The sequence below is a fragment of the Pholcus phalangioides genome, unplaced genomic scaffold (genome assembly GCF_987345545.1).
Source record: "Pholcus phalangioides strain wild (caught in Gottingen) unplaced genomic scaffold, Ppha-v1.0 ptg000004l_1, whole genome shotgun sequence".
NCBI lineage: Eukaryota > Metazoa > Arthropoda > Arachnida > Araneae > Pholcidae > Pholcus > Pholcus phalangioides.
This window is the reverse complement of record NW_028301597.1, coordinates 16,681,867-16,694,197: the sequence shown is the minus strand read 5'-3', so window position 1 is coordinate 16,694,197 and position 12,331 is coordinate 16,681,867. Positions and strand designations below refer to the sequence as shown.

The 12,331-nt window shown below is 36.4% G+C and overlaps 1 protein-coding gene across 3 annotated transcripts in view; it reads right to left on the bottom strand.

Annotated features, from left to right (window-relative positions):
• Window positions 1-12,331, bottom strand: part of LOC149086608 (cell adhesion molecule Dscam1-like) — a 171,459-nt gene that overhangs the window by 107,307 nt on the left and 51,821 nt on the right. The gene's annotated exons all lie outside the window — the stretch shown is intronic.

Below are 12,331 nucleotides of genomic sequence, written 5' to 3'. Positions count from 1 at the left end.
GTTTCTATTTCTTTTCACATGAAAAAGAATTTCCGATCAATTAATTCTTTTAATGATTCTGAAATTGTTTTGATTAATTCAATTAATTAATCAATTTACAATTATTTAACGTAATTATTTATTCCAGTAATTCTATGACTATAAAAATATAATTTTCATCAATTTTGAAATTACTTTTATCAGAATTTCTGTAATTAATGTCTTTATCAATTATGAAATAATTTTTGCCGCTACTGCCGAAATTATTCCTTTCATTATTTCGAAATCTTTTTTTTTTTTCGTTAGATCCGAAAATATCTTTCTTTTAAAAAATCTGAAATTATTTTTTCATGAAAGAAATGTCTGTGAGTTTAGTAAGTAGATAAGCATTTAGGTGCCGAATTCCAACCCCCCCCCCCCCAAAAAAAATCTGTTTGGTCCTCATGCTTCGTCTCTCACTGACAATGTTTTGGTAGTTTAAAAAGAAATACGATAAACATATTTGGATAAATCGAGAAGCTATCCGTTGTTAGATGAGACCACCAAAATCTTTTTTTTTATGGGCAGTGTATTTATATTTTATCATAATTCTGTGGTGTTTGGTCAGAATATGATAACTCAAAAATCACATTTTTGAGATATAAGCATTTTCATTGTGATTTAAAAATCAAAAATGAAGCCTATATACAAATACAAAAAAACATAGCATACATCAGAATGTTGTTCACACGAATGTTGTTTAATTAGTTATAATTAGCAAGACTTACTTTTAACTAGTAAACTTTATATAGCGGTAATTCTCAACGTTTTTTTCTGGAAGCCGTACACATTCAGGTAACATCAATTCCAATTATGGTACAACCAGTGGGCTACAAATTTAATCTCGTACCCCATTTATTATTAATAATGAGTGAAATCCACATAGCTCATATGATATAATTTTTTTTTTAGGTTAATCTGGTATGTATTTATGCTACATACAAAATATGATACATCAAAAATATTTCAAAGACAGGGAGGGGGGGACTTGGAGTATATAAATTTCAGGGAGAATATTTTCCTAAATAATAATAATAATTTGGGGAAAAGTCCGTGAAAAATAACTGGAATCTATGTCTTTTTGAGCAGAAAAGTTATTCACCATAAAACTTATCTACGGTAGGTGATAGCAATGAAAAAAGAAATGGAATTTCTGAATCGATGATCTGTTTACACAGAAAGGGGAGTCCCATGGCATGTGAGTTTTTGAAATGTCTGCAATCATTTCAATGGATGACTGCTTTTCCCCCCTATTACTTCATATTTGATATTCCTCTAGAATTACTGCAAATAGCTAAAATGCACCTTATTTTAAAATTAAAGAAAAAGTAAGAGACGTAACAAAAAAAAAAGGAAAAAATGTAACAGAACTTAAAAATTTTATCTCAAAACAAAACTAAACAGCCTAGACCTTCATATTTCCAACAATTATAAATCACAGAGATATTTAATCCTTCCAATGTTTTTTATCGCTTCTACATTCAATGATATTTATTTGGCTTCTTGTTTCCCCCCTCCCCTCCCCCCTGAAAAAAAATCACCGAAAGTGGAAACAGGTTTGCAGGAGAGGATACAGGGAAAAAGAGATAGTGTCATAGATAATTTTTTCGATATGCTTGCTAGAATAGGATTACATACACGACAAACAGATCTTAGAGATTCGATAACAATAGACGAAGGTATGAAGGTATTGGTGTGTGAAGATTGGGGAACAAAAGCCTAATGTTTCGTTTCGTTTGTTTTAAACGAGAAATTTTGAAATTTGCAACATTTCGGACTAAAGACTATTCATATAACTTTGTAAGTAAAACCTTTGCGTTGGGACTACGGGCACTCGAACTGCTCCTGGTATTTTGTGGCATGGGCACATCAGAATTTTTAAATTAAGCTCAAACAGTTCATCAAACCAAAGACTAGAGACTCTACAAATAACAAATACAAAGGCCACAACAGACCAACGAGGTGGCTGAAAAAAGGCCCATAAAAATGTGGATGTCGAATACATATCTAAACTATATCAAAAATACAGCAACCCAATAAAAGCAATAAAACACCTGTAATTCTTTGGTGTTTGGTCAGAACATGATATCTCCAAAAAATGGCTTTTTGATCTAAAAGTAAGTCTTGCTGATTATAACTAATTAAACAACATTCGTGTGAACAACATTCTGATGTATGATATTTTCTTTTGTATTTGTGTATAGGCTTTATTTTTGATTTTCAAATCACAATGAAAATGCTTATATCTGAAAAATGTGATTTTGGAGTTACCATGTTCTGACCAAACACCACAGAATTATGATAAAATATAAATACACTGCCCATAAAAAAGATTTTGGTGGCCTCATCTAAGAACGGATAGCTTCTCGATTTATCCAAATATGTTTATCGTATATGCCTGTATATCCTGTATATCGTATATGTTTATAGGCCTGAAGGACATTTGCTCCTCACTTGGGGTCACGTTCTTGGAGCTTCCCGCATTTACCGATAGGTGGCTTTGTTCGGATGGGATCCATCTAAATAAGAGAGGGGTCTGGGAGGTTTACGATAGTCTTAGGTCAGGTTTTTTACTCCCAGACCACGTAGTCGGGAATGCGGGTTAGTTAATGATAATCACAACAGTACTGACTTGAAATTACCCACCTCTGACTTGGATGGCTTATCGATTGACAACAAACCACCGGGCAAATTAAAATGTGTGTTAATAAATGCCAGGAGCTTGGGTAATAAGAAAGATTTTTTAGAAACTATGATAGTTGTGGAGGGCTTGGATCTTATAGCCATTACAGAATCTTGGGCAAACGATGGGGATGAATCTTTCTTACACATCTCCGGATACGATACTTTTTTGAGAAATAGATCTGATAGGAAAGGGGGTGGAGTGTTGATATATGTGAAATCCTGTTATAAGGCTAGAGAGTGTAACGTGCAGAGAAGTGATATTGAAACCATATGGGTTGAACTTGAGAGCAAAAGACCTCATAAGCTTATTGTTGGGGTTTGTTACAATCCACCGAATAGGGATCAAAGCTACATTGCCAAAATGCATGATGAAATTTCCTACATGTGTAAGCGACAGAGGGTTCTCATACTAGGGGATTTCAATTACCCGGGTATTGATTGGGAGAACCTTTCATCTGGAAATCAGTATGAAAGAGACTTTCTTAAGTTGGTGCTCGAAAATTTTTTGTATCAGCATGTATCAGAAGCCACTAGGGGTAATGCTATTTTGGATTTAGTTATTACTAGTTCTGAGGATCTAGTTGAACATGTTTCGGGGGGGGAAGAGTTTTCTTCCAGTGATCATCGTATCGTCAGATTTCACTGTAACTTTTCCTCGGGTAAGGTTGATAACAAAAGACTGGTTCCTTGTTTTCGGAGAACTAACTTTGATGTTTTGAGAAGATGGTTAGCGGAAGTTTTCAAAGACCGGTTGGAATCAGTAGGGGTGGTAAGTCAATGGGAAGAATTTAGTACGAAGCTGTCCTCTGTTTTGCACGACGTCATACCCTTTGTTCGAAAAAAGCGTGTTTGTACATCACACCCTCTATGGTTCACGGATAGCGTGCGGAACGTTTATCTTGAAAAGAAAAGAGCATTCAGACAGTATAAAAGTGGACGAGGTGACCTATCATTGTTTACTGATAAAAGAAGAGTGTTGAAGAAAGCGATAAGGGATAGTAAAAAGGAAGTTGAATCTAGGTTGGCAGATAACATTGGCTCTGACCCAAAATCATTTTTTCGATACGTCAATAATGGATGTAAGGGGACAGTTGGCCCCCTCTCGATAGGAGGCTCTAAGGTAGAGAGCAATGTAGGCATGTGTAGTGCTTTCAATGACTTTTTCGCGTCGGTTTTTAATGGAGATAATGATATTCGATATACGGGTGTTGCATGGGGTAATAAAACCCTCAACGATATTCAAGTAGAAGACGTGGAGGTCCTAAATCTTCTAAGAAATGTATGTGCAAGCAAAGCACCAGGACCAGATGATATCTATCCCAGGGTTCTCAGGGAAGGTGCTAATGAATTGTTGGGGCCAGTCGCACAGATATACAGGAGTAGTGTTGCTGAGGGTATCGTCCCGAGAGATTGGAAACTGGCTAATTCCGATATTTAAGAAGGGTAGTAGAGAAGTGGTGTCTAATTATCGTCCAGTGAGTTTGACGAGCTCCCTCTCGAAAATTTTGGAAATTATCATAAAAAGGCAGTTTGTGAAGTGGATAGACGAGAATAATGTATTGTCGGATAATCAGCATGGGTTCAGGAAGGGGAAGTCATGTGTAACTAACCTCCTTTGCTTCTACGATTACGTGACTAAGGCTTTGGGTAAGAGCAAAAATGTCGACGTTGTTTACCTTGATTTCCAGAAGGCATTCGATCGGGTCCAACATGGCAAACTCTTGAAGCGTTTACACGAGATTGGAATAGGGGGCAACTTGCTGAATTGGATAGAATCGTGGTTAAGAGATAGGTCGCAACGAGTTATGGTGAACGGGGAATTCTCTGGTTGGACAGACGTCACAAGTGGAGTTCCTCAGGGAAGTGTCCTTGGCCCCATACTTTTTTCACTTTTTATCGACAAACTCGATCAGGGTATCGATGGAATTACTAGCAAATTCGCAGATGATGTGAAGCTAATGGGGGTAATCGGGAATGAAAGCGATAGGGAGTTGCTCCAGACCAACTTAAACAAGATTGCAGCATGGGCAAATGAATGGAGCATGACGTTTAGCGTAGATAAGTGCATGGTCGCTCATTTTGGTTCGAACAACCCACGGTTCTCTTACGAGTTGAATGGTGTCACTATCCCGGATGCAACTAGAGTCACCGATTTGGGAATTCTCATTGACGAGCGACTTAAGTTTTCTGAACATTGTTCAGCGGTTGTCAAAAAAGCGAATAGAATGCTTGGTCTCATTTTCAAAAAGGTCTCTTCGCGTTCTCCTAAAGTCATTCTTCTGCTTTTTCGAGGCTTAGTTCGTCCTGGGCTGGAGTATGCGGTAAGGTTTTGGAGACCATACCTACAGAGGGACATAGACTTGATTGAAGGGGTGCAGAGAAGAGCTACGCGTGTCCTTATTGGCACACAGGGCTTGAGTTATGAAGAGAGACTTCATTTTTTGAATATGTATACATTGGATGAACGCAGGTGTCGAGGAGATATGATCGAAGTGTTCAAAATTTTCAATGGGATGGATAGGATGGACCATGAACTTTTAGTACACCGCCAGTCGACTGCTTTTACAAGGGGACACCAGTATCGATTGGTGAGGGACAATGCAAGGTTATGGTGTCGCAGGGAATTTTTCTCTAATAGGGTTGTTAATAAATGGAATAGCTTACCCTCGGAGGTAGTAAATTGTGACACAATTGACATGTTTAAAAAGAAATACGATAAACATGTTGGGGTAAATCGAGAAGCTCTGTTCATACTTAGAATAAGACAACCATAAGTATTCTTTATGGGCATTGTATAATATTTTATCATGTGTATATATTGTTTATAATTTGTGTTAATTGAATTTTTAATGGGGTTGCTGTATTTTTGAAACATATGACATCCATATTTTTATGGGCATCTTTTTATCAGCCACCTCGTTGGGCATTTTGCCTGTTGTGGCGTTGTATTTGTATTTGTATTTCTTTTTAAACGTGCCAATTGCGTTAGAATTTACGATCCCCGGAGGTACGCTATTCCATTTGTTCTCAATAGGTCCAAAACGCTTCCGACGCCCCTGAATTCAACTCTTTTCCCTTACTTAAACAGCGCTTTTAGATTCTGACAATAAGCATTTATCAGCGACATGGAATGAAACATATACAGTAACACTCAAAAATCTTTTGACAAATGCAATTACGTTGTAGCGCCAACTGATTTTCATACACTGCACGGTAAGTATGTAAAGCAAAAGGAAGCCATTAATCGACACCTATAGCTTGAATGTTTATTTCGGATTAGTGAGCTTTTGCTAATTTTTGCTTTTGGGCGGATCGAAAATGTTTTGACAAATATAGTTTAAGCAAACACACAAGTTATTAATTCTTATTTAATATGAATTTATAGAAAGATTGTGAGGAACACATAATGAAAACATGAAAACTCCAGAACATGAAAAAATATGCATTGGAATTTTTTTCGGGAAAGCGTAATTATGGCACTCAAGTGGAAAGTAATTTTGGTATTTCAAACAGTTCATAATTTTTTAGAACCATGTTTAATAATCTCAGGAACCTGTGAAAAGCAATTTTTTCTCAATACGACCGAAGAAGACAATAGATAGGATACACAGAACAATTAAAATGCAAGCAAAAGAAGATCCTCGAAATATATCAACTAAGAGAGAAACCTAGTTTGAATGGTTTTGAATTTTTTATTCATAACACGGACAGAATGTGAGTGCGTGTCTTGTAAAACATTATAGACTCGCTTGGTTGCCTTCTAAGTAAAAAAAAATCGTTACTTACTTAATTACAGAAGGGAATGGGAGAATGAGGATTATGCCTATCTTCTTATTAAGGGTCCGTTCGTGGGATTCACATGAAAACATTGAATCACATGTTTATATATATGTGCCATAAATGAATAAAACTGACAGTACAACTTTAAAAAAAAATTCTCATGAAAAACCTTTTCTTTTGAAAAACATCCATATTTTTATGGGCATCTTTTTCTCAGCCACCTCGTTGGGCATTTTGCCTGTTGTGGCGTTGTATTTGTATTTCATATTTTCATAAAGGGTGGTTAATGACATTAGAATTCCCCCCTCCCCTTGTCATCAAAAGTCAGCAAATCGGAAAGCCCCTCCCCCATCTATGACGACGTAGTACTTGGATGGCCCCTAACAAGTGAAACAATCCAAGGTACAAATAGGCAATATATAATACATATGTGAGGTATTAGAGGCTCTTATAAGTGGTTATAAAGTAATTATCAAGATATTATAGATAATTATTGTTAAACACGAAAGCGAAAGTGGAGGGTTGCATCTCTGCTAATGTTGTTGGTATTCTTTACTTTGTGAAGAAAAACACACAAGAGACAGGTTTTGTTATAAAAATTTACTTTAATAACCCCCTGTCGTACTTTACGACGTGACACATGCCGCTTTTGCCGATATTACAGCATGACGAATACCGTATATATAAATATAGCTCAAAAATTGTTAGAAACTCCTCGAAAGGAAACAAAATGATAGTTTTATAGGTGGTGAAGTCAGAGCTGGAGCTTGAATACCATCAAGAATTTATGGATCGAGTTTCAATTGTGCGAAAAAAGAATTTGATAAAAAAAACCCCACTGACCACGGGGCAAAGTCATTGAGTCCATGCCAAAACATGGCAAGTACTTTAAATCTAAACCGCTTCCAACAAAGTTTTGACTTATTCTACTTTGTTATGGTGTCCAATGCATGAAAATACATTATTTTTTTCCTGAATTTAAGAAGTTTAGATTTTTTGGAATTTTTTGTTCATAATAGTTTGTAATGACACTCCGTGTTTATTTCACAGGATAGATTTCATTAATAAATTTTGCACGCGCACATTTATGGTTGTCAAAAGACTTTTGAGCGCTATGTACAACTCCTCAGACAAACATGAGTAGACGGGGAAAAATTGGTGAAAAATGCTTTGTATTTCTTTCTTGCAACTTCCGACGTGATATTACGTTAAAAACATTGAAAGGGTTACAACTTTTCTGTTTCCTGGTGAAACCAGATTTTACTCATGGTTCTAGCAGGGGTGTTTAATGTTTCAGGAACTAATTTCGCCAAGAAGAAAATTATGTATAATTTGTATAACGCCAGTATATATATATATATATATAATTTGTTACATAATTCTCAAGAAAGACCAAATTTCGACAGAATCTTAATTAGGAAATTAAAAAAAAATAGAAAAAAAGGGTTAAATAAATGAATAAAGTTACTTTATCGTAGCTGTTTTATATATAGGTTTTACTTTTTCTTTGCCTGTAAAGAAATATGAAAAGTTAGATCCACGAAGCGAGCCCCGCAGAAAACTTACATTATTTTGCCAAGACTATCTCCGGGAAACTATGTATGTGTATGCGCGCGCGCGTGTGTGTGCCAATTATTAATGACGTGGGAGACTCGCTTTTGCGTTCCTAAACTCGGCCACGTGCTAAATTCCCACCGTTTGCACACAAGGAAGCCTCCGATATTTCGAAAGCCCTTTTCTCGTGTTTGTGGAATTTTTCTTGTGTAGGTGCTCGGTAAATTTTCCCGGGCGTAAACTCCAGCGTATTCCATTACTCGATGTTGCTGCTTATACCAGGTATGGTAGTTCTGCGTTGACTTTGAACTCTGGTGCTTTTGATTGAAGTCTTTTGTGCAACTCGCGTTTGTGGACAACATCAGTCTCGAAGGAAAGATAATAAAATTGGCTCCAAATCAGAAATTCCGCAGAATTATAATAGAAAGCATTTCTATGGAAAGAGATGGACGGCTTTAATCTCAGCCAAGATATCAAGGAAACAGATATTTCCTAGATATTATACCGAGGTGAACTCGGATAGAAAAGTCATCCTCTCGCCACAGGCACTCGAACCCAGGCCCTCATACAAACCGGGCAAGCAATTTATATGGAAAATTTGGTACTATTTTTGATTATATGTATGATTACAATTTTATATTAAGCAAAATTATTTATTCGAATTCAAAGCGTGTAAAAATCTTCAAATTCAATTCAGAATCTATTCTTTGTAATGAAATAAATAAATACAGAATTTTCCGCGCCGCGGTGGAGTATTGTTTATACACACTGTAAGTATATTCCTATATTATCACGAAGAGAAGGGAAGACCGTCTCTCTCCTTCTGTCATAAAACTTTAAAAAGAAGCCAACTTTTACCACAGGCAGGCGATATTACACGTTGATGGAGGGGAGGGATGGAAAATATGTTCGCGACAGAAGCCTTGTTTACAGAGATATCTGGGCTCGGCATCACCGAAATAAGAGAGGTTCGAGGAGGCGAGATATCTCGTCATCACAGTTGAGAGTCACATCTATTAACGATGATTTATGTATAAATATCTTGTCATAGAAATGATAAAGTAAAAGTTATTAAATGTGCCTCATGAGCAAAAAATAAAACGGTTGCACTTGAAAAAATATTAAGTCTAAAATTGCAGAGAATAGCACAATATGAATGAAAAGCAACGTCTTAAAAAAACGAAGAGCTATGAAATATTTGAACTTGCATATTCGACGACGAGTAGAAAATAAATACCAAGGTAGAAAAAAAGAGAGAGAAGAAATCGACCTTTTTTACCGAAAGATGTTTCGTCTTAACAGATTAATTCTTCAATTATGACATAAACAAACTGAAGTAGGAAGACGTCTTATTTCACATCAAGTAATCAAGTCTGTAAACATGCAAGCGGAAATAAAAAAAACGTTTCAGATACAAAATTTTCTCGGAACTTCAAACGAATAAAAAAAAAGAAAAGTCTTCATAAACGTGACTATTCTTGAGTTTTGAGCAATTTGATTTGAGATTGTGGACTGAACCGATGATATATACCTACTTGGAGAGATTCGAGATGATACGAAGGGGGGAAAAAAGAAAGCAAATCCTTCTTGAAGTAGTCTTTTAAGAGGGGAAAAAAAGGACACTGGCATCAAATATCTGTTCAGTAGTGTATGAGGAGATGGCACGTTTCGTTTCTGTTCACCTAAACAAGATATGTACAATAAAAAAAAAATGCAGAAGGGATATGGATAAAAAAGATTTCTCTGAGACTCGGTATAAAAAGAATTCATTCAAATTCGATTTACATATGATATTCTCAAAGTTCCATCGGGAACAAAGAATGTTCATTTTGTCAAATTACTTAATATTTTTCAGTTCTGCAAATTGTTATAAAAAATTAATACAAAAAATATATTTTATACTGTGAACTTCAATTACCGCAAGTAGAGAACACACATGTAATGTCAAGGTAGTGAAACAGGATCAGTGTAAGAAGCTGGAACTTTATTTCATTGAACTTTCAAGCTTGGAAATCACAGTGGTAATAATTTTATGAAAATACAATAATTAAAAAACAACATGGTTTTATTTATGAAAGAGAAATTGTATTTTTATTCGATTTTCAATGTGTGAAACCTTAGTTTTCATTATTACCTTCCACGAATGTTACCTATATTATGCCTGCCACGAAAGGTACTCTGGGATATATAATTCTCAATTGCTTATTCTAATTCCATTTCTTACTATGATAGTTTAAACTTGTCATTATGTAATTGGGATAACTGGTTACAATCTAAAGATAGTGCATTGCAAAGCCGGTGGAGGGGGGGGGGTAAGAAACTGGAGGTCCGGTACCCCCCCCTCCCCCCCTGAAATGTGAGAAAACATCTGATACACTTGTATATGTAATAGCGGAGAAGGCTTTGAATCAGTGCTTCTAAAACTTTTGTACTCACGGCATCTAGAATAGTCTAAGAATGAACCGATCCATAGAATCGAGCAGGCTCACATTAATAAAGCCAGCTCACCAGCAGTCCCGAAGCACACTTTAAGAACCACTGCTTCAAATGATCAATGGATGCTAACACCAATCGCAAATAGCGTTTTAGCATCGCAATAGCATCGCCAAATTGTTAAGGCTATTGCTGTAAGATTTTGGTCACCCAACCTCATAATCAAATATCCCCTCTCCGAAAGAAATTTCGGGGTTCCTGTCCTGGAGCATTGAAAATCAGTCTTCTTGAGGAAGGTTGTGGTGGTACGAATTCATCAGAAAAGTCCAATGCCATTTTGGGAGGGGTTGACCAATCTGATTGAAGGAGAGAAAGTTGAAAAATAGGAGAACGATACATAAAAAAAAAATAGCACAGTACCGTATATTTCTCCTTTTTTTTTCTCTCTTTCTGTCTCTCTCTCTCTTTCAAGCAAAATAATTTTGACCGTTATATCATTCAATCAGCTATTATTCTATCTCAAGGGTGGGTGTTCAACCCTTCGGAGAATGCAGGCCACTTTATTGGTTAGAAAATGCGTCACAAGTTATTCAAGTTATGCGTGATTGTTCCACGGGTCACTTGAGTGAACTGTGAGTGTGCCGCGGGTTACTTGATTAATCTGTAAATGCACCGCTGGTAACTTAATTGATATGGAATTGCACCGCGGATAAACTCCGTGATTTGAGAATGTGCCACGGATCACTTTAATTATTTGTGAATGTACCACGAGGCACTTGAGTCATCTATAACATCTTCACACATGAACAAAAACTGGCTCAAAAGGCCCTTGAAAAGAAAATTACACATTTAAAAATTTTAATTAATAAATTAATTTCGGTTGATATCTTTATTAGGACCATTGGAGTTAGGTACACTGTACCTCAGGTCTTAACTTGAAAAACGAGTTTAGCCTGAGGACATGTGGAACCACCTGGATCGAAGAGGATAAACGTGCCGCTTAGTTAATTTTTTCAAAATCGGGTTTGCGAGATCACGGACATCAGGTTACTCCGAGGGCCACATTTGACATGGTTTGAGGATGTATGTTATATGTTACATCTATTTGCCCGTTAACTAATAATGCTCAAGCTTTCAATGGAAAGTAACCTCAATGAGAATGGTGCAGACTGTGCTGGTGGCAAAAACACTTTCCACCCACTAAAATTTTATTTAAAACCAATATATTCAAATAAAATGAAAACTATTTCCTTAATTGGTAGCCTCAAACTATAATAAATCACGAACAATGTTAGAAATTCGAAAGAGAAAAAAATGACCTACGAAAGGGTTGACACACTCTAGGTTTATGATATGGTACTTTGAAACTCAAATTACTATATGCTTCAGATAATTCAGATAAGAAAGAGAGCGAAACTCGAATAAAATGTGATGCGTCATGAGATTAAGTGACTCAAGCAGATGGAAATAATTTACGCAATCGCAATCACTGGTGCCATAAAAAAAGAAGAAAACGTAAGACTCGGGGATTTGATGAAACAAAAACCGTGATTGAAACTGGATGAGAATTTCGCATACTCCAAGGATTTCAGAGCTTGTGCGCATTTAGGAATACTTAAAATGAGAACGAGGTTCAATTTAAGACCATTTCAAGCGCACAATCAACGACCCGGCATTTTCCTCCACGGCTCCCCATTCTTTTCCATAAAGAGCACGTAATTTTCCGCTCGTGCCCGATATTCTTGCCTCGAACGGAAATGGCGGTAGAAGTAAGAGGAGGATATTCTCTTTAATCCACGTTTAATAACGAAGCCCTCGCGCCGATGGGAGAGAGATTGTCAGAACAATCAGAACAATATTT